The sequence below is a fragment of the Anomaloglossus baeobatrachus genome, chromosome 12 (genome assembly GCF_048569485.1).
Source record: "Anomaloglossus baeobatrachus isolate aAnoBae1 chromosome 12, aAnoBae1.hap1, whole genome shotgun sequence".
NCBI classification, from domain to species: Eukaryota; Metazoa; Chordata; class Amphibia; order Anura; family Aromobatidae; genus Anomaloglossus; species Anomaloglossus baeobatrachus.
This window is the reverse complement of record NC_134364.1, coordinates 75,323,293-75,350,924: the sequence shown is the minus strand read 5'-3', so window position 1 is coordinate 75,350,924 and position 27,632 is coordinate 75,323,293.

The window sequence follows — 27,632 nt, the reverse complement described above, 5'->3', positions numbered from 1 at the left end:
CAGTTGGTTTGGAAGGGGAAACAAGTGAGTGTGTACAGCTCTCTCAGACATCGATAGCACCAACGTTGGATGAAGGCAACATCATGTCTCCGCCTGCACTTTCCTCACAAACCTGCATTTTTCCAGGGACACCCTACTCAACACCGTCTACACACAGCAGCCAGATCTCTGTCCCTCAGATGTGGTCAAATAAAAGGCCACTTCCTGCGACCCATGACAAAGCTAAGAGGTTGACTCTATCCCTCTGTAAGCTGTTGGCTACCGAAATGCTGCCTTTCCGCCTAGTGGACACACAGGATTTTAGAGACCTTATGTCTGTCGCTGTGCCCCAGTACCAGATGCCTAGTCGCCACTACTTCTCTAAGAAAGGTGTGCCCGCGCTACACCAGCATGTCGCACACAACATCACCGCTTCCTTGAGAAACTCTGTGTGTGAACGGGTGCATTTCACTACCGATACTTGGACCAGTAAGCATGGACAGGGACGTTACATGTCGCTGACTGGGCACTGGGTAACTATGGTGATAGATGGTGAAGGGTCTGCTGCACAAGTCTTGCCGTCCCCACGACTTGTGTGTCAATCCTCTGTCTGTCCAAGTTCCGCCACTGCTTCTGCATCCTCCACCTCATCTGGGTCCTCCACCTCCGCCCCAAGCCTGCCTGGTCAGGCCACCAGCGTTCTCACTGCGCAGAAGGAATCACGCACCCCTCATTACTATGCTGGCAGCAGAGTGCAACGGCATCAGGCGGTCTTTAGCTTGACATGTCTTGGGAATAAGAGTCACACAGCTGAGGAGTTGTGGTCAGCTCTGCGGTCCGAGTTTAATAAATGGTTGTCTCCACTCAACCTGCAGCCTGGTAAGGCCGTGTGCGACAATGCTGCAAACCTGGGTGCGGCCCTTCGCCTGGGCAAGGTGACACACGTACCTTGTATGGCTCACGTGTTGAACCTTGTCGTCCAGCAATTTTTAACACACTATCCCGGCCTAGATGGCCTTCTGAACAGGGCACGAAAACTGTCTGCTCACTTCCGCCGTTCAAGCGCCGCAGCTGAGCGACTTGCATCGCTCCAGAAGTCTTTCGGCCTGCCGGTTCATCGCCTGAAATGCGATGTGGCGACACGCTGGAATTCAACTCTCCACATGTTACAGCGACTGTGGCAGCACCGCCGAGCCCTGGTGCAATACGTCATGACGTATAGCCTGGGCCAACAAGATGCAGAGGTGGGTCAGATCACCCTGATGGAGTGGTCTCAGATCAAGGACCTATGCACCCTTCTGCACAGTTTCGACATGGCGACGAATATGTTTAGCGCTGACAATGCCATTATCAGCATGACGATTCCAGTCATTTACATGCTGGAGCACACGCTAAACACTATTCGGAGTCAGGGGGTGGGACAACAGGAAGGGGAGGAACTACAGGAGGATTCATATGCGCAAGGGACAACAACATCACCAAGGTCCAGACGTTCATCATCACCAACGCGGCAGGCATGGGACCATGGGGGACAGGGATCAACAAGGGCGCATAGTAGCAGGCGAAATGTTGAGGAAGGTGCAGGAGAACATGAAGAAATGGAGGACGAACTGTCCATGGACATGGAAGACTCAGCGGATGAGGGAGACCTTGGTCAAATTTTAGTTGAAAGAGGTTGGGGGGAGATGTCAGAGGAAGAAAGAACGGTTAGCACCTCTATGCCACAAACACAGCGTGGACTTGGTCCGCATGGCTGCGCAAGACACATGAGTGCCTTTTTGTTGCACTACCTCCAACATGACCCTCGTATTGTCAAAATTAGAAGTGATGATGACTACTGGATTGCCACACTATTAGATCCCTGGTACAAGTCCAAATTTTGTGACATAATTCCAGCCATAGAAAGGGACGCACGTATGCAGGAGTATCAGCAGAAGCTGTTACTCGATCTTAGCTCGGCTTTTCCACCAAACAACCGTGCAGGTGCAGGGAGTGAATCTCCCAGTTGTAACATGACAAACATGGGACGGTCTCGTCATCTTCAACAGTCTACCCGTACCAGTAGCACCCTATCTGGTGCTACTGGTAACAGCAATTTTATGGAATCTTTTCATAATTTTTTTAGACCCTCTTTTGCAAGGCCACCAGAGACAACAAGTCTGACACATAGTCAACGGCTGGAGAGGATGATACAGGAGTATCTCCAAATGAACATCGATGCCATGACTTTGCAAATGGAGCCTTGCTCCTTTTGGGCTTCAAATCTAGAAAAATGGCCAGAGCTCTCCAGTTACGCCTTGGAGATTTTGTCGTGTCCAGCTGCCAGGGTTGTCTCTGAACGTGTCTTCAGTGCTGCTGGGTGTGTGCTGACAGATAAGCGCACGCGTCTGTCCAGTGACAATGTGGACAGACTGACGTTCATCAAAATGAACAAGTCATGGATCCAGAAGGAATTTACTACCCCTGTGTCATCCTGGGGAGAGTAAATGCTTGTGGATTTGGAATGTGCTTGATGCAAATCAAAACATCCTGTTTGCAACTGGGGCACAACTGCTGCCACTGAAGGGGTGGGTGTGTGTGGGGCCCAATTTTTGGAAAAAAGGGAGACTCCGCTTGGAGTAACCCTTGCTTACATTGTTTTTAAAAGAAGCCAAGATGAACAGAGCTGGGATCAGGAAAAACTTTGCTACCAACCCCGGTGTCATCCTGGGGACGGTTAAGAATAGTGTATTTTTGAATGTGCTTGATGCAAATCTAGCTGTGAAGTGTACAACTAGGGCACAAGTGCTGCCACTGAATGGGTGGGTGTGTGTGGGGCACAATTTTTGGAAAAAAGGGAGACTCCGCTTGGAGTAACCCTTGCTTACATTGTTTTTAAAAGAAGCCAAGATGAACAGAGCTGGGATCAGGAAAAACTTTGCTACCAACCCCGGTGTCATCCTGGGGACGGTTAAGAATAGCGTATTTTTGAATGTGCTTGATGCAAATCTAGCTGTGAAATGTACAACTAGGGCACAAGTGCTGCCACTGAATGGGTGGGTGTGTGTGGGGCACAATTTTTGGAAAAAAGGGAGACTCCGCTTGGAGTAACCCTTGCTTACATTGTTTTTAAAAGAAGCCAAGATGAACAGAGCTGGGATCAGGAAAAACTTTGCTACCTACCCCGGTGTCATCCTGGGGACGGTTAAAAATAGCGTATTTTTGAATGTGCTTGATGCAAATCTAGCTGTGAAGTGTACAACTAGGGCACAAGTGCTGCCACTGAATGGGTGGGTGTGTGTGGGGCCCAATTTTTGGAAAAAAGGGAGACTCCGCTTGGAGTAACCCTTGCTTGCTGTGTTTTTTAAAAGGAGCCAAGATGAACAGAGCTGGGATCAGGAAAAACTTTGCTACCTACCCCGGTGTCATCCTGGGGACGGTTAAAAATAGCGTATTTTTGAATGTGCTTGATGCAAATCTAGCTGTGAAGTGTATAACTAGGGCACAAGTGCTGCCACTGAATGGGTGGGTGTGTGTGGGGCACAATTTTTGGAAAAAAGGGAGACTCCGCTTGGAGTAACCCTTGCATACATTGTTTTTAAAAGAAGCCAAGATGAACAGAGCTGGGATCAGGAAAAACTTTGCTACCTACCCCGGAGTCATCCTGGGGACGGTTAAGTATGGCTTATTTTTGAATGTGCTTGATGCAAATCTAGCTGTGAAGTGTACAACTAGGGCACAAGTGCTGCCACTGAATGGGTGGGTGTGTGTGGGGCACAATTTTTGGAAAAAAGGGAGACTCCGCTTGGAGTAACCCTTGCTTACATTGTTTTTAAAAGAAGCCAAGATGAACAGAGCTGGGATCAGGAAAAACTTTGCTACCAACCCCGGTGTCATCCTGGGGACGGTTAAGAATAGCGTATTTTTGAATGTGCTTGATGCAAATCTAGATGTGAAGTGTACAACTAGGGCACAAGTGCTGCCACTGAATGGGTGGGTGTGTGTGGGGCCCAATTTTTGGAAAAAAGGGAGACTCCGCTTGGAGTAACCCTTGCTTGCTGTGTTTTTTAAAAGGAGCCAAGATGAACAGAGCTGGGATCAGGAAAAACTTTGCTACCTACCCCGGTGTCATCCTGGGGACGGTTAAAAATAGCGTATTTTTGAATGTGCTTGATGCAAATCTAGCTGTGAAGTGTATAACTAGGGCACAAGTGCTGCCACTGAATGGGTGGGTGTGTGTGGGGCCCAATTTTTGGAAAAAAAGGGAGACTCCGCTTGGAGTAACCCTTGATTGCTGTGTTTTTTATAAATGATCCAAGATACACAGAGCTGGGATCAGGAAAGACTTTGCTACCTACCCCGGTGTCATCCTGGGGACGGTTAAGAATAGCGTATTTTTTAATGTGCTTGATGCAAATCTAGCTGTGAAGTGTACAACTGGGGCACAAGTGCTGCCACTGAATGGGTGGGTGTGTGTGGGGCCCAATTTTTGGAAAAAAGGGAGACTCCGCTTTGAGTAACCCTTGCTTGCTGTGTTTTTTATAAATGATCCAAGATGAACAGAGCTGGGATCAGGAAAGACTTTGCTACCTACCCCGGTGTCATCCTGGGGACGGTTAAGAATAGCGTATTTTTGAATGTGCTTGATGCAAATCTAGCTGTGAAGTGTACAACTGGGGCACAAGTGCTGCCACTGAATGGGTGGGTGTGTGTGGGGCCCAATTTTTGGAAAAAAGGGAGACTCCACTTGGAGTAACCCTTGCTTACATTGTTTTAAAAGAAGCCAAGATGAACAGAGCTGGGATCAGGAAAGACTTTGCTACCTACCCCGGTGTCATCCTGGGGACGGTTAAGTATGGTGTATTTTTGAATGTGCTTGATGCAAATCTAGCTGTGAAGTGTACAACTAGGGCACAAGTGCTGCCACTGAATGGGTGGGTGTGTGTGGGCCCCAATTTTTGGAAAAAAGGGATACTCCGCTTGGAGTCACCTTGCGGTGTTTTACATGACTTTAGAAGGGCGTGCCATGCCTATATCTGTGTGTCCTCCACTTTTTCCTTGTCCTGCTCTTTTGTTTTCGCATGAGTATATGTCCTTGTCACTTTCCCATGTGTTTGTGTTGTGTTGTGAGTTGTTTGTCACCTTTTGGACACCTTTGAGGGTGTTTTCTAGGTGTTTTTATGTGTTTGTGAATGCCTGCCATTGTTTCCTATGCAGTTCGAGTTCGGTTCGTCGAATGTTCGACGAACCGAACTCGAACGGGAGCTCCGTTCGGCGAACCGACCTCGAGCCGAACCGGGACCGGTTCGCTCATCTCTACTTATTAGACAGGCTGTATTTCCAAGCAAGGTCCATTTCAGAACTGTCATCAGCGGGGAATACAATCCAGGAGATATTTTAAATAGTTACATAATAACTATAAAGCAGACTGAATTACAGCATTAGAAACACTTGTTAGCAGAAAGGCAATGCACACAAACAAAGTGTTCAGAACCGGGACAGCAAGTGATCCTGACTATGGATCAGTAGAGAGGAAAATGGACCAAAGCACAGGAGACTACCGGAACAAATCCTAGGCATGACACACAATAAACTTACATTTTGGATGTTTGTTGTTACCGAGAAATTTCTTTATTACTTCTTTAAAAGAATCACAAACCCTTTTCTTAACAGCTTTTATTTTTGTTTTAAACTTGTTGTCCTTCATGAGTTTCCAAATATCCGGACCCCAAAAAGGCCTTCCTTCAGTTTTGCTTTGGACAGTCTCTGAAACTTGGTACACAGGTACTTAAAGGTCTCTCCTTCTTTTGGTAGAGCTTTCACAAATGCTTCATCAGTTCAAGCTTAATGCAAAGTGGTGGCAGGAGAACTTTAGTGGGATCAACTAAACTTTCTGAAGCTATATTCTTGAGTCCAGGTTGCGAAGATGGCTCCAGTGATGAGTCCCATCTCCACTGTTCCATTCACACCAAAAGCATGTGTTTTCTGTGTGTCCTCTTTGATGCCCAAGTAACAATGAGAGAACTCTCAGATCACCACATAATGGCCATCCTTGATCCTTGTACTTAAGTTTCTTGAGAATGAAGTCTAAAATCTCATAGCGTCCCTTCAATTGCACAGAATGCACTACAGGCACTGAAGTACACTTACTGCCATCGTGCAGTAGCAAAGACTCTTTTGAATGAATCTATGAAGAGTCTCCACTTACATTTTACTCGGTGTTAAAATTTTCCATCAGCCCAGGAACATCACTGCAATTAACTCGAGCACCGTCTTGAGAGAAGCATGGAAGGAATTCCTTTTCTCTGCTTCTGTACCATAAAAACAGGTACCAAGAGCTAGCAAGTTCTTTTCCTTTAGTCTAGAGATTAAAAGTTCTGTAGAATCATTTACTTCAAGCTATGAAAAATGCTCTGACTCGTTGGGACTAGCATGAAAGTCTTGGCCAGAATCCTGCTCTTCATGTTCTGAATCTTCTGAATCAGGTGAATCTTCAAGCTTCTCTGGAGGTAAAGGGACAGGTGTTCCTGGACCATGATGCACAGGGCGAGTCGCTAGCGGTAGGTTCAGGTATATAATTTCCTTCTTATTTTTAAAGTTGAATTTTTACACATTGGACATACAAAAGTAGCAGCCATCACTATGATTTTGTAGTTCCCTCCAGATCATAGGCACGCCAAAATGAAGCTCATTCTTCCCTTTAGATTACTTTCGAAGTTCTCCTATGTAGCGGGCGGGGGCACAGACCATGGCAGGGGGGCTACTCGGGACGCTCGGATCCGGGATCGTGGCTGTGGCTCGAGTGGCAGCCGGATCCGGGGCTCGTGCAGCAGCCTGTCTCCCACAACTCAATATAGGGGTTATTTACAGGGGAGAATTTGTCAGTGACGCCACCCGTGGGTTGCGGTGATTGTTGGTAACACCGTCGCTGCCTTTGTATGGGATGCCCAGGGCTGATGGAGCGGGGCAGCAGGATAGTATCCCCTCCATGGGTAGGGGAGGTGTAGTCCCAGGGCCCAGGTGTAGGTGGAGTGGAATGTTGGGGTGAAGTCTGCAGAAATGGACCGAGTGATACCGGTGTACTCACTATTCGAATAAAGTCACACAGAGTCCAGGTAGTAAACCAAGTGCCGGATACCGGTAGCCTCCGGAGGGGTGTGCTCGGGTCCCACACACCGGTGAACAGAAAAGGGGCTCTTCCTCCTGTACTCTAGTTTGGTGTCTCGTGTGTTGACTAGTCCGCAAGGAACCGGAAAAGTCCACTCCCGGTGTCTTTGCTGTGGGAACTGTCGCCCGCGAGATCTGAACCTTGGGATTTTTGCAGGGACTTGCAGATGCCCTATCCCCCACGTTGGGCTTCCATCTCGCTCTATCTGGGCTGCTAGTGGGACAAGACTTGAAATCTTGTCCCCTGCTGGTTGATTGGAAATGTGCTTGAAGCTGTCTTCGCCCTAGGGTCCAGGTACCCCGACTGTGCACGGCCTCCGGACCGGATTCCCGCTGTCGGTACCGGCGGTCTACAACCCTGCCCCGGTCCACTTAAGGTCTCCCGCGACCGGATCTCCGTCGACTGTGGCCCTGCTCTGCCGTCTGCCACCTAGTCAGCTCAGGTAGTCTGATAGTCCGGAGCTACAACCCCCAACTACCACTTCACTTCTCGCACTTCCACTGTCTACTACACACTCCTCGGTTCTCTTTGTTCCCCTCCCCTTAACACCTCAGGACCCCTAGGTCGGCGTCACCATCTGCCTGGCCCCGCCCACTGGTGTGTCCCTATTGTCCTGGGGGGGTGACTAGGCTTTTGTGGCTGGTGTATGTACCTGTGTGGGGTTGTGTTGGTAGAACAAGGAGGAGAGAGTCCTGCATCTGGAAGATGGATGCAGTCTCCTGTGGCAACCTGATTTTGTCAGGGCATCACACCTACATAAACAGAACACACTACATGTGGAGCCCACGACTTTTCCTGATCACCTAGTTTTATACTAAAATACCCATAACACAATTTTCTAACGAAGTCCATAATGTTCCTTCATTGTTACTTCACTACAAAACAACCACAAATGATTCAAACGTTGTTGGGTGACTTATGAAATCCCCTTATAGCCATTTTAAGCACGTTGTCATGGTATAGGAAAAAGCCTATGGAGTCTGTGTTTGTGAAAAAATTCTACATGATGGAATTTTTTCGATATTGTTACTGAGTTGAGCAATTTAAAATATCCAAAAATCACTTCTTACTTTTCATAGAATTTTACCCTTGCACACCCAAGTTATCTTACACTGGGGAAACTTCAAATGAGCCAGTGAAAAAGAAGCAGGAAGTTGCACCACCACCGTAACGCCATTGCTGACATCGTACATGTGCATTTTGTAGCAAATTGTCATAGTCATATCATTATACCCATTATCTCTATATGACATATAATGCTCAGCCTAAATTAGTAAATGAGTACACCCCTTTTAAAAGTAAAATTTTAATCAATATCTCACTGAAAACAAGAACAGTTTACAACATTTTGATAACATTTTTTTAACACTTAACATGAAAGTAAGGTTGATTATATAACTATAATTACATAATCTTCAATTTTACTCAATTAGTTGATGCAAAAATGAGTACACCCGCATACTCTAATGAGCCAAAGGGTAGCAATGTTTTGAACTTTTGATTTTCCTGCTTCATATCTCATCATCCACTATATCATTTTATAGACAATCATCTTGGCTATCTCATACATAAATTTAACTTGCAACTATTTAGTATATGATTAGTTATGCAGATTATTGGCATATCACTGCATTGTTACTGTTTTCTCCTAAAAATCTAAATTTTAATTTTTAAATCCACCTTTGCTTTTAACACTGCCTGAATACCTCTGGACAGTCTTTCAATCAGATTTAAGCAAGTCTCTACCGAAATCTGATCCCAGGTCTCTTCTACACATTCACAATGTTGGCCCATACTGGTCGGCTCACTTAGGTATGTATATGGCTTTTTCTTCAACTCTATCAACCAATTGTTCGATTGGGTTGAGCTATTGGAGCTATGTGTGATGGACTATGGGTGATAGGGCAGATTAAATTACAGCATTGGAACACCTGTTGGCAGAAAGGCAATGAACACACACAAAGTGTTCAGAACCAGGACAGTGACTGAACCTGACTGTGGACTGTGTCTCAGTGGAGAGGGAACTGGACCTGAGCACAGAGGATTGCCAGAATCTGAGGCATGAGAGGTAGTTATGGTATTAAGAGAAAGCTATCAAAATAAAAACTTATTGGCTTTACTACAAAAAGAAAAGCATTTACCAGAGCAAAGAATGGGAATGAATTACAGAAAAAGTAGCATCAGATGCATAGAAAGCAGTTGTGAATAAGGCCTATCCAATGTTTAAAGAGTTAATTAAACATGAAAGGTGATCAGAGCTGAAGGAAAACACACACAGCATGCTCACTTTATCTATCTCCGGCATAAATTATCAATGAATATTTTCATTCAGCCAACAAGTCCTCTATGGGCAGAGGAAGATGCTATCTTCTCCCTGCATCCTGCGCCAAGGTCCCAAGTGCAGACATCTAGTCCATCAGTGGTTCTTTATCAGGATTATCACTTCCAGAGCTATTTCAAGGAATGGTTAATGCCACTCATATGATCAATAAAGAAGCTCAGAGCAATCTATCCCCATCTGCGTACACACTACCTTCAGTATCCTCAGCTCTTCCATAATTGTTTTCACGACTATCTTGGGAGTAGAAGTTGCTGTTGCGATGAATTGGGACTGTTTGCTGGCATAAATAAATATTCTGAAAATTAATAATGCCTGAGATCATTCATTATTCTATATACTTTCAAATGTTTATAGTTGTACCTATTTCTTCAGGTGTATATTGTATATGTTAATAGCAAATCCCTAACATTTGGAAGGAGCAGAGTAGAGGGGGGGAATCTAGTGATTTTGATTTCTTAAATAACAAAGTAATGGTTTCTTGGGAGTGAAGTAGTTTATAAAAATTGTGTTCCGGTTGAACAAATCCCCAAAAAATGTCCAAGACAAAGTAAATAACTTCATATTGAAATTCGCCTTATTCATACAGGGTGAGCCTCTCACAGTCATCTCTTGTTGAGTTTTGTGACAGGCTCAGGTTTTGTTTCTCTCTCTCATACCATCTGAGACCATACACATTGAATGTGTTTATTTCTTTAGGCAGACAAGGGGTTAATGTCAGTTTTCTGTTGCAGTGGCAGACTTCTCAATACAGCTCAGCTGCTCCTGCTGATATCCACTTCCGGCCTGGATAAAAGCCCTCTGCTTCCTGCAGGGGGTGCCGGTTATTCAGCATGATTCTGGAACTTGGCCCGGAGGTGCACGGATGCATTCCTGTAGATGCTGTAATTATCTGGTGTTTGGTTAAGTGAAAGTATCTCTGGTGTTGTTACTTTCCCCTTTCCTCTTTATGTTCCCATTCTCCCCCATGTGTTTCCCCAGCTTATGGATGCCTGAGTGTTTTAGTTGCCCCTGTGTGTTGTTTTTGTTGGTAGGGTTTGGGGGTTCTCCGTACCAGCCTGTCCTCTTGGGTGGTGGGTGCGCAGCGGTACATTATCATCAGGGCCAGAACAGGAGATAAGGAGAGACTGGGGGCTCAGACCTCACTACCTTCAAGCGTACTTTTGGGTTGAGGGTAAGCCTAGGATACCCCCCTGGTAGTTTCTTAAGTTAATTATAAGGTGCTGTAATGGGGCCTAATACTGCTCATATTGGAGGGTAAGTGGCTTACTGCAGCACAGGGGCCTACTGGGGAATTCTCCTGTTCCCCTGTGGGCCCGTCTGAGCCTGCATCTAGGCCTCTGCTCTGCAGCTTAATGATTTGGGTTTTAGGCTATGTCAGGTTGGGAGCTGAATGTTGAATTAACAACATAGGGTAAAACCCAAATCACTGAGCTGAAGGGCAGAGGCCTAGATAAGGGAGGAGCTGAGGCTGAGGAGATCTCACCAGCACCTTCATCATCATGATCTTCTCGTTAATTTTTAGAAGGATCATTATAAAAGGAGATGGACATACTGTCCAATAGGGACAGAAGGAGTTATCATTTAGGACTAGCATAGAGTGGGAGGGGTTAGTGTGGGAACAAAGGACAGATTCCTGTGGGAACATCAGACAGGTCCCAGGGTGAGAGAGAGGCAGACATAATGTCTGGGTTAGTAGCAAGCCACATTACGTGGGTGTCCCTAGAGAAAGAGATCTGAGACGGAGATAGCGAGATCTCAAGGAGGAGAAAATCAGGAGACAGAGTTATCAGATTGAGACAGGTCAGAGGAGTGACCATGTGAAGACCGGTCCAAAGAGAGGACATCTAGTAGTGTGGCCCGGAGAAGTTTACAACTCTTAAGGCCACGTCTCACGACATTGCTAGTGACATCGCTGCTGAGTCACGGTTTTTGTAACGCAACAGCGATCTTGCTAGCGATGTCGCTGTGTGACATCCAGCAACGACCTGGCCCCTGCTGTGAGGTCGCCGGTCATTGCTGAATGTCCTGGACCAATTTTTGATCGTTGCTCTCCCGCTGGGAAGCACACATCGCTGTGTTTGACAGCGAGAGAGCAACAATCTGAATGTGCAGGGAGCAGGGAGCCGACTTCTGCGGATGCTGGTAACCAAGGTACACATCGGGTAACCAAGCAAAGCGCTTTGCTTGGTTACCCGATATTTACCTTGGTTACCAGCGTCCACAGCTTTTAGAAGCCGGCTCCCTGCTCCCTCCACACGTAGCCAAGGTACACATTGGGTAACTATAAGCAAAGCGCTTTGCTTAGTAACCCGATGTGTACTATGGTTACCAAGCACAGCATCGTTACACAGGTGGCTGGTGGCTGATCTCTGATCGCTGTGGAGATCTGCCTGATTGACAGCTCACCAGCGACCATGTAGCGACGCTCCAGCGATCCCTGCCAGGTCAGATCGCTGGTGGGATCGCTAGAGCATTGCTAAGTGTGACGGTACCTTTAGAGGTGATGGTTCAGGACAGAGCAGATTGTAAGTAGAAGTAATTGTTGAGACAGGAGTTCCCTAAGCGTCAGCAAGCTGCACACTAGGTCGTCATATTGGCAAGTTAAGAGGTAGAAGATGCGGAACCGTGGGAGGAAAATGCAACTTTTATGGACCATGCTATGTCTTAGACTGGGTTGGGGTGGAATAGATGAGAGTAGTGGAGGCTGGAGCAGGTAAAGAGGAGAAAGTGAAAAGGGTGTGTCTTGATGGTCTTGAAGCATACAAGAAGGCATTTGTACCGCCCCGTGCTCGGCTGTAGCCGAGCCGCTCGGATCCAGGCTCGCTGGTGGGTGGCTCGAGCATCTCCGGATCCGGGGGTCCAGTGGTCACTCCGATCTGAAAGGGGCTGGCGGTTTAGGGGACGTAGGAGTACAGCCGGAGCCGTGGTTAAGTTCGTGACGCCACCCACGGGATGTGGTGAAGGTGGGCACCACTGCTGCAGTTATGGGGCACCCGGGGGAGATGTTATGCAGCAAGTTGTTAACCCCTCTGTGTTAAGGGATGGTGGCCCCGGGACCCGTTGGGGGTGTTTGGCAGTGCAGGGAGATAGGCGGCCGGAGGGCACTGGTGTTCTCATGATTAGAAACACACACAAGTCTCTGGTAAACCAAGGTGATGGTAGTCGGTGGCCGCAGTCTGGTCCCCCACCCGGTTGGTGGTCTCTGCCTTTCTCCTGCACCTGTTTGTGTGATGGTAGACTACCTGTGCATGCAGCGTCAGGAGTCCGCTCCCCGGCTTGTAGATGTCGGAAGAGCCCTTTGCCCACAGACGCTGGCCCGTGGGATCTCTCTGCCGTGGCGGTGGCTTTCTATCCCCCTCGTTGGGCTGTTGTCTTCAGTCAGGACTTTGCGGCCAGGACTATAGGTTCTGTCCCACCCAATCAGTTAATTAGCTAGCCCCCAGTAGCTTCTGGACCTAGCTTCAGGGTCTGAGTACCCCCCTTTGTGCTCCGGTTTCCAGTCGGTTCCCCGGGTCGGTACCAGCGGGCCACTACCCTGTCCTGGTTCACCACGGTTCCACGAGCCGTCTTCCCGCCTCCTGCTGGTAGAGGCCTCCGTATGCCTCCTAGCCAAAGGTGCCCAGGCTCCAACCCTGGCACCTGTCAGTCTGCTGCAGGCCTGTCACACAGGCCTGACCTCCTCCACTGAACTCTCAAAGTGAACTGTTTACTTTCTCCTGCCTCAGGCTCTCTGAACTCCTCGGTGGGCATGCCCACCGCCTGGCTCCGTCCTCCTCGTGTGTCCATCAAGCCCTGAGGGAGGTGACTAGGGTGTTAATGTTTGGCTGGTGTTACCTAGTGAGGGACTGGAGTTGTGCGGGGCTCTATCTGTGACTACCTGGCTGGTCCAGGGCGTCACACATTTGCCTACTACCTTATGTACACAGTTGTTACCAATTTGCTGTAAAGTAAAATCATGCTTTTAATTAACTGGTGGTCCCTCTGAAGGAACTGGGTAACACCTAGTTCTGGACAGCTGAGGTCATCGGCATCACGGCATCATGTGTTCTGCAAAGGCATCTCATCTCCTTAGGGAAAGCCCACAGACTCGGTTAGGACCCCCTCTTTCATGTAGCAGTCCGTGGTGGAGAAGATGCAGACCTCACCCACAACTAGCGCCCCATGCCATGTTACAATTTCTTTTGATAACTATTTTATTCCCATAGATTTGCAGCAGTATTCAGGCATAGCAGAAGTCCAGCTCAAATTTGTCTTGAAGAAGAAGTTTATAAGTGTTAGAAACACGTTGGATAATAAACTACATTGGAATTCATCAGTTATCAGGCTCTGTCTTTCCACCTAGTATTTGAAGCTCCCCACGGGGTCTTGGGAATACTCGTCACCGGGCCGGTGAGGGTCAGGGGATGTCACGGGTGGCCCTGCCCAGTTTCGTGACCCCGAGGTATCCACGAAGGGAAGGATGATGGGATGATGGTGGGGACATGAGGATGAAGGGGTTGAGGATGTTGGGAGTAGTTGTCTTGTGACCTGTGGTATGCGGCCAGGGATTAGCCGTCACTGCGGGTACTGTCCTCTATGGCGGATGGTGTCACAGCTCGGATGGTTCAGCTCCCCACAGGTAGAGCAAGGCCCCAGGGGAGGATGATGGTGGTGGTAGTGGCCATTGGCACCGAAGTGCAGGGCGCCGGTGTCGGCAAGGACAAGCTGACACAGTGGTTGTGGTTCAAGGTCTTTATTCACTGTTTGTTAGCCGCCCACGGAGTATCGGTTTCTGCCGTGATGGGCCTCAGCCGATCCCGGATAATTTGGAGGTCACCACCGGTGTTCCCACTGTGTGTCCTTTCTGGTCGGGGTCCCTCCAATGCCGAGTATGGAAGATGGAACGGGTTGCGGGCATTTCCTGCACTCTCCGCAAACCCTGGAATCCTTGGTAGCTGTAGAGAGCCCGAGCTGAGCTGCCTGCTCCAAGCCACAGGTCTTGAGGTGTAAGGTGATGCCTGGACCGAAGTCCTGGCTGTGCTCCTCACCCCAAGCTGTGCCCGGGGGGTAACTGCCCAAGTGTGAAGATGCTGCTTCCTTTTCCCCAAGTGGTGCCTGCCCCCAGATGGCTGTCGAAGTGACCGGGAAAGTCCCATGCCTTGTGATGGCCACCCCCCTCTTTACCCTAGGCCAATCCCAGTGGGAAAACCCCTAACTGTGTGTGGTTTGTGAATGTGAGAAACACCAGTGATTAACCTCTTCCTTACCCGGGATGAGTACTGCACCTTAAGTGAGATGAATAATTATGTATTATAGAATATGAAACCTTAATTTCTAACATAAAACAAATATCTATATTTTTAAGTGCAAATTCTGCCCGTTAAGCATTTGGTTTCACAAATATTTTTTTAGTTTATTTTTTGCTTCTTTCTCAAAAACCCTTGCATTTATATCTGCGGACGCCTCCGGCACAATGGGATCTTTTTTTTGTTTGTAATATTACTTCTATTTGGTAAATATAAGATGAACGTGAGTATGATCATGTTTGTGATGAAGTTCCCGGCTATACGTACTGTATGTATTAGGATACAGTATTGTTGGGTAGGGGGAAGCTAATGGGGGTGCAGGGGCAGGGTGCCAGCCCGGCTGTGGTGTAGGGTTACTTGTGAAATGATTTGTAATTCTGAGTAATCACTTAGGACAAGCCATCTTCATTTCATCTATACATGACTGCAGGCCAAAGTCAATACTCGTAGTAGAGTAATGAGATGAGGCTAACGGAGGGCTTTTATTAATGCTCAGAGGAGCACATCGGATGCTGCGCGCCCCTCCCGCTGGGGGGATAGTCTTCTTCCAAAGCTGGACCGACAGGTCACAGAGGGGGGTGCCAAAAGGATATTAGGTACCAAAAAAAAAATACAGTGTTGTGTTTTTCTCCAAAGAATGCTGAATTTATTGGAGATCATTAACTGAAATCTCCTTTCCATTTCATCCTTCCCTTGATAAGCAAGAAAGAGCAAAGAAGACAGAGGCAGTAACAATAAAGCGGAAAACTGAGAAATTTCATATCAATATCTATACACCATAGGGCTGAAAAAATGGATTTATATAAAACAAAGCAAACTATTTTTTTTTATAACAATCCATTAGCATTGTGCTCATATAGTGGTCATTTTTCCTAGGTTTATGGTGTATTGCGTAAAGCAGCTCGGTCAACCATCGTCATGATATCAATGGCTTTCAGGCTCATGCCTCATGGTACAAAGCCATATAGCCACCATGTACTGGCCTGGCACGTCATCAGATTTTGTACAGTATTCAACAAAAAGGAAAATCTTGATATCCCGCTTTTAACAATGGGAAGTGTACTAGACAAATGTGTGAAAGGTACTGTAAGGATCTGGTAGACCTCTACAGCAACCCGGTTACCTCTACTTTACAGGATGAATGGCATAATACTAATTTTGTGTGTAATTGTTTATCTGTCTCTCATCTGCCATGACCGTATAGGTCCCCATACATATTAGACTATAGGTCCCCATACACATTAGACCATAGGTCCCCATACACATTAGACTCTATAGGTCCCCATACATATTAGATTGTAGGTCCCATACACATTAGACTATAGTTTCCAATACACATTAGACTCTATAGATCCCCATACATATTAGATTGTAGGTCCCCATACACATTAGATTATAAGTCCCCTTACACATTAGACTCTATAGGTCCCCGTACATATTAGACTATAGGTCCCCATACACATTAGACCATAGGTCCCCATACACATTAGACTCTATAGGTCCCCATACATATTAGATTGTAGGTCCCCATACACATTAGATTATAAGTCCCCTTACACATTAGACTATAGTCCCCATACATATTAGATTATAGGTCCCCATACATATTAGAATATAGGTCCCCATACACATTAGACTACAGGTCCCCATACATATTAGACCATAGGTCCCCATACACATTAGACTATAGGTCTCGATACATATTAGATTATAGGTCCCCATACACATTAGATTATAGGTCCCCATACATATTAGACCATAGGTCCCCATACACATTAGACAAAAGGTCACCATACACATTAGACTATAGTTCCCCATACAAATTAAACTATAGGTCCCCATGCAAATTACACTAATGTCAGCTGAACCCACTAATTGCTATTGACCCAGCTGAACTCCTGTCAGATAGCTTGAAGGGTTACATATTGCAAATGTTCTTCTTTGCTTTGAGTGTTGCTGTCCACTTATTGGTCAGCATCATATAGGAAGAAGAACTACATGCCCCAGTAAAAACTGTCTGCTATCACTCACTTTGACTTAAGGTAAACCTGTCACCTACTCACCTCTGGGGTGGTCCGTTTCGACGGGAGTCTCTGGTCTTTACCTGATGCCTCGACTCTGCTTACGATCGCTATCCTCTTTCCCTTCTTCGTGTGGATGATGTGTCCTACCTCATCCACATACTGTCCTCCATTGTGCTCCTGCGCACATGCACTTCTCTCTGCCTTGCTACGGCAGAGCAAAGTACTGTAATGCGCAAGCATGGAGAAAGGTGATAGACTGCCCGGGCATGCGCACTACAATACTTTGATCTGCCCTTAGGAGGGCAGAGAGAAGTGCATATGCGCCGTTGTGCAATGGAGGACACTGTGTGCATGACATAGGACGAGTTATCCACATGAAGCAGTGAAGAGGATGGCAATCAAAAGAACAGAGGAGACATCGGAGACCAGCGACATCCTATCGAACTGGACCGTCTCGCAGGTGAGTAGGTGACAGGTTCTCTTTAAAAAAGCAAACTCATTGGAAGCCAATTACTTATTGAAAAAAAGGTTTTATTCATCTCTGCAGCCACTATTATATTATGTATTCAGTTGAAAATGAAAAATTTAGTGAAAGTGTGACGCCCTGGCAAAACCAGGTAGTCACAGATAGGCCCCTGCACAACACCCTTCCCCACTTTGGAAACACACAGCCAACCTGAAATCCTAGTCACCCTCCTTAGGGAAAGATAGACACACCAGTGGGCGGGTCCAGGCGGTTGGACACGCCCACCCAGGGGTCTAGACAGCCCAGGGCGGGAAAACAGTAGTTAGTTCAGTTTGTAGTTCGAGTGGAGAGGAGTGTGGGCTGGAGCTAGGTGTAGCTGCAGCAGAGGAAGCTTAAGTTGAATGGTGCCAGGGTTGGAGCCCTGGTGCCTTGGCTAGGAGGCAGACGGTGGTCTCCATCAGCAGGAGACGGGAAAACGGCTCGGCAGAACCGAGGTGGACCGGGACAGGGTTGTAGCCTGCCAGTTCAGACACGGGGAACCGACCCGGAAACTGTAGCACAAAGGGGGGTAGTCGGACCCTGAAGCCAGGACCGGAAACCAGTGGCCTGGTTAATTCACCGATTGAGGCCAGGATTATAGGTCCTGTCCCACCCAAAGTCCAACATAGAAGACAACAGCCCACCGATAGGGATAGGAGGCCACCGCCAGGACCCATAGATCCCACGGGCCAGCGTCTGCGGGCACGGCTTTTTAGGCCACATCCAGCCGGGAGCGGACTCCTGAGTTCCAGACTAGGAAGTCCACCTTACACAAAGTTAGTGCATTGGAAAGGATAGAGACCACCAGCCCGGGTGGGGGATCCGAATGCAACCGGCCGCGGCGGCCGGCCACCAGCACCTTGGTTTACCAAAAGACTCGTGTGGTTTATTGACTGTGAGTAATCAAACATTCCCCTACTGTCGCTATACCCTGCACGAAGACATTGGGTCCCAGGGCAACCATCCCTACCCACGGAGGGGTAACATCTAGCTGCCACAACATCTCTCCCGGGTGCCCCACAACAGCAGCGGTGGTGTCCCACTTCACCACACACCGTGGGTGGCGCCACAAACTTAATACGGCCCAGCTCGTACATCTACGTCCTCTTTTTATTCGGCGTGTCCGCGAGACCCCTGGGTCCGGAGACTCTTGAGCCACCACCCCAGAAGGCCCGGATCTGAGCAGCGCCGGCTGCTGGTACGGGGGCGGCACAAAAGGACCTATTTAAACTGATTGTACACACATTGCAATATATTCCTGCCTCATTTAAGAAGTGCGACAGTCACAGCTGACCCCAGGTTTATGCAGATCTTTGGTGATGGATTATTCTTTTGGATTTTACTTTTTTGCCTTGCAAGAGAAAAAACATTTTTATTTTTTGGGTTGATAGAGTTGTGTTATCAATTTGCAGTACAAGCTGTAGTTTTTATTATTGCCATTATCGGTTGCATATGTCTTTTTGGCTTCTTTTTGTGCATTTTTTGAGGGAGTCGAAGTGTCAAAAACGCAACGATTCTGCCATTTTGAAGGTTTTTTTTTCCAGAGTTACATAGGTTGAAAAAAGACCTAGGTCCATCCAGTTGAACCTTTCCATTTTGGCGTTCACCCTAATGGATAAATATCATGACAGTTTATTAGTTCACACCATTTTTCATACAGGAAGACCAAATATGTAATTTTTTTTAGATTTAATTTACAGCCTTGGAAAACTGGGGTGATACAGTCATATGAAAAAGTTTGGGCCCCCCTATTAATGTTAAACTTTTTTCTTTATAACAATTTGGGTTTTTGCAACAGCTATTTCAGTTTCATATATCTAATAACTGATGGACTGAGGAATATTTCTGAATTGAAATGAGGTTTATTGTACTAACAGAAAATGTGCAATCCGCATTTAAACAAAATTTGACCGGTGCAAAAGTTTGGGCACCCTTATCAATTTCTTGATTTGAACACTCCTAACTACTTCTTACTGACTTACTAAAGCACTAAATTGGTTTTGTAACCTCATTGAGCTTTGAACTTCATAGGCAGGTGTATCCAATCATGAGAAAAGGTATTTAAGGTGGCCACTTGCAAGTTGTTCTCCTATTTGAATCTCCTATGAAGAGTGGCATCATGGGCTCCTCAAAACAACTTTCAAATGATATGAAAACAAAAATTATTCAACATAGTTGTTCAGGGGACGGATACAAAAAATTGTCTCAGAGATTTAAACTGTCAGTTTCCACTGTGAGGAACATAGTAAGGAAATGGAAGAACACAGGTACAGTTCTTGTTAAGCCCAGAAGTGGCAGGCCAAGAAAAATATCAGAAAGGCAGAGAAGAAGAATGGTGTGAACAGTCAAGGACAATCCACAGACCACCTCCAAAGACCTGCAGCATCATCTTGCTGCAGATGGTGTCAATGTGCATCAGTCAACAATACAGCGCACGTTGCACAAGGAGAAGCTGTATGAGAGAGTGATGCGAAAGAAGCCGTTTCTGCAAGCACGCCACAAACAGAGTCGCCTGAGGTATACAAAAGCACATTTGGACAAGCCAGTTACATTTTGGAAGAAGGTCCTGTGGACTGATGAAACAAAGATTGAGATGTTTGGTCATACAAAAAGGCATGGAGGCAAAAAAACACGGCATTCCAAGAAAAGCACTTGCTACCCACAGTAAAATTTGGTGGCATCATGCTTTGGGGCTGTGTGGCCAATGCCGGCACCGGGAATCTTATTAAAGTTGAGGGTCGCATGGATTCAACTCAGTATCAGCAGATTCTTGACAATAATGTGCAAGAATCAGTGACGAAGTTGAAGTTACGCAGGGGATGGATATTTCAGCAAGACAATGATCCAAAACACCGCTCCAAATCTACTCAGGCATTCATGCAGAGGAACAATTACAATGTTCTGGAATGGCCATCCCAGTCCCCAGACCTGAATATCATTGAAAATCTGTGGGATGATTTGAAGCGGCTGTCCATGCTCGGCGACCATCAAACTTAACTGAACTGGAATTGTTTTGTAAACAGGAATGGTGAAATATACCTTCATCCAGAATCCAGGAACTCATTAAAAGCTACAGGAAGCGACTAGAGGCTGTTATTTTTGCAAAAGGAGGATCTACAAAATATTAATGTCACTTTTATGTTGAGGTGCCCATACTTTTTTACCGGTCAAATTTTGTTTAAATCCGGATTGCACATTTTCTGTTAGTACAATAAACCTCATTTCAATCCAGAAATATTACTCACTCCATCAGTTATTAGATATATGAAACTGAAATAGCTGTTGCAAAACCCCAAATTGTTATAAAGAAAAAAGGTTAACATTAATAGGGGTGCCCAAACTTTTTCATATGACTGTATGCCACATACTTGTGAATATGTTTTGTATTTTTTTTAAAAAAAATAAATTTTTTAAAATTAATTTTATTGGTCCTCCCAGGGAACTTGAACTGAGAATCACTTGACTGTTTGTACAATATATTCCAATGCTGAAATATTAAAATTAAAGTGTACTGTAAAAGTACCTATCTTCTGAAACTCAGCTACATACATTGCCGTAAATAACTATTCACATCCCGTAAACCTTTCAACAAACATAAACATAAGCACGTTACACCACAAACATAAATGTATTTTATTGGGATTTTATGTGATTTAACAACACTAAGTATCAAGTATTGGTGAAGAGTGAACAAAATGATACAGAGTTTTCTAAATATTTTAATAATATAAATATGAAAATTGTGACGTGCATTTATATTGAGTCCCCCTGAGTCAATACTTTCTAGAATCACCTTTCGCTGCAACTACTGCAACAAGTGTTTTGGAGAATGTTTGTACAGCTTTGCACATAAAAAGGTTGAAACTTATTGCCCATTTTTCTTTGCAAATAGCTCTAGGTCAATGAGATTGGTTGGTGACGTCTGTAATCAGCAAATTTCATGTCTTGCCACTAATTCTCAATGGGATTTAGGTCTGGACTGTGACTGGGCCATTCACACACATGAATATGCTTTAATCTAAACCATCTATTGTAGCTCTGGCAGGATGTTTAGGGTCATTGTCTTGCTGGAAGGTGATCCTACACCCCAGTCTCAAGTCTTTTGCACGTTGTAACAGATTTTGCTCTAGGATTGCCCTGTATTTAGTTCCATCCATCTTTCGATCAACAATGACCAATTTTCCTGTCCCTGCTGAAGAAAAGTATCATCACAGCATGATGCTGTCACCACCATGTTTGATGGTGGGGATGGTGTTTTCAGGGCGATGTGCAGTGTTAGTTTTCCTCCACACACAGAATTTTGCAATTAGCCCAAAAAGTTCTTCTGATCAGAGCACTTTCTTCCACATGTGTCCCTTACGTAGCTTTTTGAAAACTGAAAACTGGAAATGTTAAGGCTTGCTTTTAAAATTGACTTTCTACTGGCCACTCTTCCATAAAGGCCACATTTTTGGAGTATATGACTTGTCCTGTGGACAGATTCTCCCCCCTGAGCTGTGGATCTCTGCAGCTCCTCCAGAGTGACCATGGACCTCTTGGCTACTTCTCTAATTAGTTATCTCCTTGCTTGTGATGTCAGTTTTGGTGGACGGAATGCCATGACTTGGTAGGTTTGCAGTTGTGCCATACTCCTTCCATTTCTGGATTGACGGATTGAACAATACTTCATGAGATGTTCAGAGCTTGGGCTATTTTTTTATAAGCTAACCCTGCTTTACTCTTCTCTACAACTTTATCCCTGACCTGTCTGGTGTGTTCCTTGGTTTTCATGATGCTTATTGATCCCTAATGTTCTCAAACAAACCTCTTAGGCTTTCACTGAAAGCTGTAGTTATACCAAGAACAAATTACATACATGTAGACTCAATTTACTAATTATGTGACTTCTGGAGGAAATTAGTCACACAGAATTTTATTTAGGGGTATGAAACTACAGTGGGTTGAATACAAACAATTTTCAGATTCACATTTTTAAAATATTTAGAAAGCCATGTATAATTTTCATTACACTTCACAAATACTTGATACTTTGTGTTAATATATCACACAAAATCCCTACAAAATACATTTGAGTGTGAGCTTGTGGGTGTAACATGAAAACATGTGGAAAAGTTTACAGGATATGACTACTATGAAAATGTCAAAAATGACTCTCATGAACACATGGTAGGTATACATTTGCCCACAATAGTCAATACAACATTAAATAAAATGTTAAAAAATATATATATTTTATTATAGAAATAATTTAAAAACATGAATATTGAAATATTTATCAAAAATAAATAATGGGAACAAAAATCCTTACAGAGACAGTTATTCCTAAAAGGCAAGAGGCGTGGGGATAAATACCAGAGGGAATACTAGAAATAGATTAAACATCATGTATGTCCATAAATAGAGTAGAAAAAAATTAAAACATCCATGAATGACAGTATTTTAGAAAAATAAAGTGCAGTGCTGCATTGCATTTCCATAGTGGAGCTTCCAATGACAGATATCAAAGTAAAGTGCATAGTGCCCACATAGTAATACTGCAGTGGAAATGAAAGCAATGGCACATAGAGGAAGGATATGGAATACCTAGGTATAGAGTCAGTCGCCAGCTTTCAGCCCGACGCGCGTTTCGTCTTGCGTTAGACTTCTTTGGGGGGGGGAGTGATGCAAATGAGTAACTTTTTTAAGGTACTATAAGTTTACAATCATGGAAGTCATGACAATGCCACTAGTACCCAGCAATCGTGTTGCCCACTGAGTCAGAAGGGACACGTTCCTCCATTTGCAACCTATTGAATTCTACAATCCTGGTTGAGGGCAGCATCAAAAGCCTTAAGCTGCTGCAATCGAAGACAGCTCTGATCCCAGCATTTTCTGCATAGACACAGACACAATCATCACATCAGTACCTGAGCCTGCTCTACACATAGCGAGTGCACATCCACCGTACTTGCATGTTTTATGTTGCAAAATTGAAACCTTGGCAGAATGGACCACCCCGGTGCTGTAGACCCCTGTAATTGACCCGGAGTTTGGAACTGGCCTTAAACACATTTTTCTGTTTATGCCCAGTATTGCATCTCCTTTTAATTAAAGTGAATTCTAGTGAGGTGCTATACCACACACAACCTGTGGAAAGGCGTTGCACTGTTTCGGCAAGAAAATGCAACTTTTGTTTCAGAAAAATCCCATAAAATAACTTTTATATCAAATTTTAAGCTTCCACCATTATCTATATGTTACAGTGGTGGTCCATTGGTTCAGTTGTTCATTATGCCTTTCCTTCTCTGTTCACACTTTATTTTTCCCTTCCATCAGATGTATAAGTCAAATGAAGATTTCCCGATGTATCTTCAGATTGAAGTTTATATGTAACTGCACAGGCACATGGTGGCATCGGATAGCCATAGGACCCAGTAGTAAAAAATAAAAGATAAACCTATATCACACGATATACATATTTATTGTGTGTCTCAGCATGGATTCGCACAGTCTTTTATAGTATTCCATACAGCCCCAAAGAAAAGTTGTGCAGATGCATTCTGAGCTACATCTTATGTTCATGTTTCAATGTTATATTTTTAATAATGTTAAATTTAATAATAAAAAAATGGCTCAAAATATTAGTCATATTAGGAAGTGTTGAGAATGCAACAAAATGAATGAAAACTAAGAAGGATATAAAATAAAAAAACACATTTACGAATTTTGAAGGCCAAATACAAGTTAAAAGAAAAAGTAGTTTTATTAGTTTTATAATAACAGTAAAAAACGTGGTCTCAAATTAGTGATAGAGCAGATAATATACCATTATGTCATGAGTTGCTTAAAGGGGTTGTCCACTACTAGGATAGGTCATCAATGTCTGATTGTCCGGGGTACGACACCCAGTACCTCCGCCAATCAGCTGATATCGTTGATAGCAGAAGGCAGCTGGAAATGCTGAGTTCCAGAGCTGCTACGTCTTCAGATATCGGTCGTGGCTGGGTACATTGGAACTTTAAGGATTTCTTTTTAATTAATAAATTGGTGAACGAGGCAGTGTGTGGAGTCTTTATTCAACTAAACTATTGTTTTCCTGTGTGTGTGTGCGTGTGTGTGTGTGTGTGTGTGTGCGCATTTTTAACTCTACAATTACCGGGTTAGTAATGGGGGTGTCTGATAGACGCCTCTCCCTTACTAACGTGTGGGCTTGATACCAGATGTCAATTCACAGCTGACATAAGCCCTAAAAGTATTACCCCAATTGTCAACAGGGCCATCGGCTAAAGGGGGTGTTACATGCAGCGATATCGCTTACGATATCGCTGGTGAAAGAACCCGCCCCCGTCGTTTGTGCGTCACGGACAAATCGCTGCCCGTGGCACACAAAATCGTTAGGCGCCATCACACGTACTTACCTGCCTAGCGACGTCGCTGTATCCGGCGAACCGCCTCTTTCTAAGGGGGCGGGTTTTTTCGGCATCACAGTAGCTTCACTAAGCGGCTGCCCAATAGAAGCGGAGGGGCGGAGATGAGCGAGACATAACATCCCGCCCACCTCCTTCCTTACGCAATGCTGGCGGCCGCAGATAAGCTTTTGTTTGTCATTCCCGGGGTGTCACACGTTGCGATGTGTGCTGCCTCGGGAATGACGAACACCCTGCAAGCTCTACAATCAACGATTTTTTTGAAAATTAACGACGTGTCAACGATGGACGATAAGGTGAGTATTTTCCATCATTAACGGTCGTTCCTTGCTGTCACATGCAACGACGTCGCTAACGATGCCGGATGTGCGTCACGGAATCCGTGACCCCGGCGATATATCGTTTACATTGTTGCGTGTAACGGGGCCTTAAGAGTTGGGCAAAGCACCAGAATTGGTGCATCTAATGGATGTACAGTGCCTACAAGTAGTATTCAACCCCCTGCAGATTTAGCAGGTTTGATAAGATGCAAATACATTAGAGCCTGCAAACTTCAAACAAGAGCAGGATTTATTAACAGATGCATAAATCTTACAAACCAACAAGTTATGTTGCTCAGTTAAATTTTAATAAATTTTCAACATAAAAGTGTGGGTCAATTATTATTCAACCCCTAGATTTAATATTTTGTGGAATAACCCTTGTTTGCAATTACAGCTAATAATCGTCTTTTATAAGACCTGATCAGGCCGGCACAGGTCTCTGGAGTTATCTTGGCCCACTCCTCCATGCAGATCTTCTCCAAGTTATCTAGGTTCTTTGGGTGTCTCATGTGGACTTTAATCTTGAGCTCCTTCCACAAGTTTTCAATTGGGTTAAGGTCAGGAGACTGACTAGGCCACTGCAACACCTTGATTTTTTCCCTCTTGAACCAGGCCTTGGTTTCCTTGGCTGTGTGCTTTGGGTCGTTGTCTTGTTGGAAGATGAAATGACGACCCATCTTAAGATCCTTGATGGAGGAGCGGAGGTTCTTGGCCAAAATCTCCAGGTAGGCCGTGCTATCCATCTTCCCATGGATGCGGACCAGATGGCCAGGCCCCTTGGCTGAGAAACAGCTCCACAGCATGATGCTGCCACCACCATGCTTGACTGTACGGATGGTATTCTTGGGGTCGTATGCAGTGCCATCCAGTCTCCAAACATCACGTGTGTGGTTGGTACCAAAGATCTCGATCTTGGTCTCATCAGACCAGAGAACCTTGAACCAGTCTGTCTCAGAGTCCTCCAAGTGATCATGAGCAAACTGTAGACGAGCCTTGACATGACGCTTTGAAAGTAAAGGTACCTTACGGGCTCGTCTGGAACGGAGACCATTGCGGTGGAGTATGTTACTTATGGTATTGACTGAAACCAATGTCCCCACTGCCATGAGATCTTCCCGGAGCTCCTTCCTTGTTGTCCTTGGGTTAGCCTTGACTCTTCGGACAAGCCTGGCCTCGGCACGGGTGGAAACGTTCAAAGGCTGTCCAGGCCGTGGAAGGCTAACAGTAGTTCCATAAGCCTTCCACTTCCGGATGATGCTCCCAACAGTGGAGACAGGTAGGCTCAACTCCTTGGAAAGGGTTTTGTACCCCTTGCCAGCCTTGTGACCCTCCACGATCTTGTCTCTGATGGCCTTGGAATGCTCCTTTGTCTTTCCCATGTTGACCAAGTATGAGTGCTGTTCACAAGTTTGGGGAGGGTCTTAATTAGTCAGAAAAGGCTGGAAAAAGAGATAATTAATCCAAACATGTGAAGCTCATTGTTCTTTGTGCCTGAAATACTTCTTAATACTTTAGGGGAACCAAACAGAATTCTTGTGGTTTGAGGGGTTGAATAATAAATGACCCTCTGAATAAACTTTTCACAATTTAAAAAAAAAATAAAAAAAGAAATAACATTCTTTTTTGCTGCAGTGCATTTCACACTTCCAGGCTGATCTACAGTCCAAATGTCACAATGCCAAGTTAATTCCGAATGTGTAAACCTGCTAAATCTGCAGGGGGTTGAATACTACTTGTAGGCACTGTATCACTTCTGGGCGACTGAAGGCTGCTATTTTTACACTGGGAAAGGCCAAATAACCATGGGACTTCCCAGCCTGAAAATACTAGAACCCAGCTGTCTGCTTTTCCTTCATGGGTTATCAAAAACAGAGTAGATCCCATACCGATTTTTTAAATTATTAATTTAAATATATATATATTTTTTTTTTAAAATGATGTGGGATGCCCTCAATTTTTGATAACCAGCCAAGGTAAAGCTAACAGCTGAGGGTGTCAGCCCGCACTTGTCTGCTTTACTTGCGCTGATTATCAAAAATAGGTAGGACCTCACATCATTTTTTTAAATTATGCCCTATTCACATTTGTTTTCAGAGCAATTGCTCCCATTTTCTTCCTTTTGCAGCCACCTAGCTCTTACTACTACCATTTTACAGCTATTTTGCAGCACTCATGTTCGGATCCCTATTGACTTATATGGAGTTTGAAGTCCGGAGTCAAGTTTGGATTCCAAACAGAACTTTTAACTAAAGTACGGCTGAACCCGGAGCACCTGAACTTCCACGGGTGTGGTCATCCCAAAATAATACTTGTTTTGTGTTTATGGACAACTAGAACTATCACATGTATTATCATATGTATTAGTAGATTAAGAACTTTCTGTACAGGTCTCATATATAATGTTTTTCGCGTGAGCCTATCTGCCATGGTGTGCAATGAAAGCTGCTCTTGTGGTCTATGTGGTGCAGCAGGTTAATAATCTGTCCTTATTAAGGCCCCTTCCATTCTTTATCATTAGACATATATCCAGTGTGTAATGAGCTGTCATTCCCCAGCACACAGGCCTCTATCATTATTTTCTTTTACACGTATCATTGCCAGAGATTGGGTTCTGCTCATTTT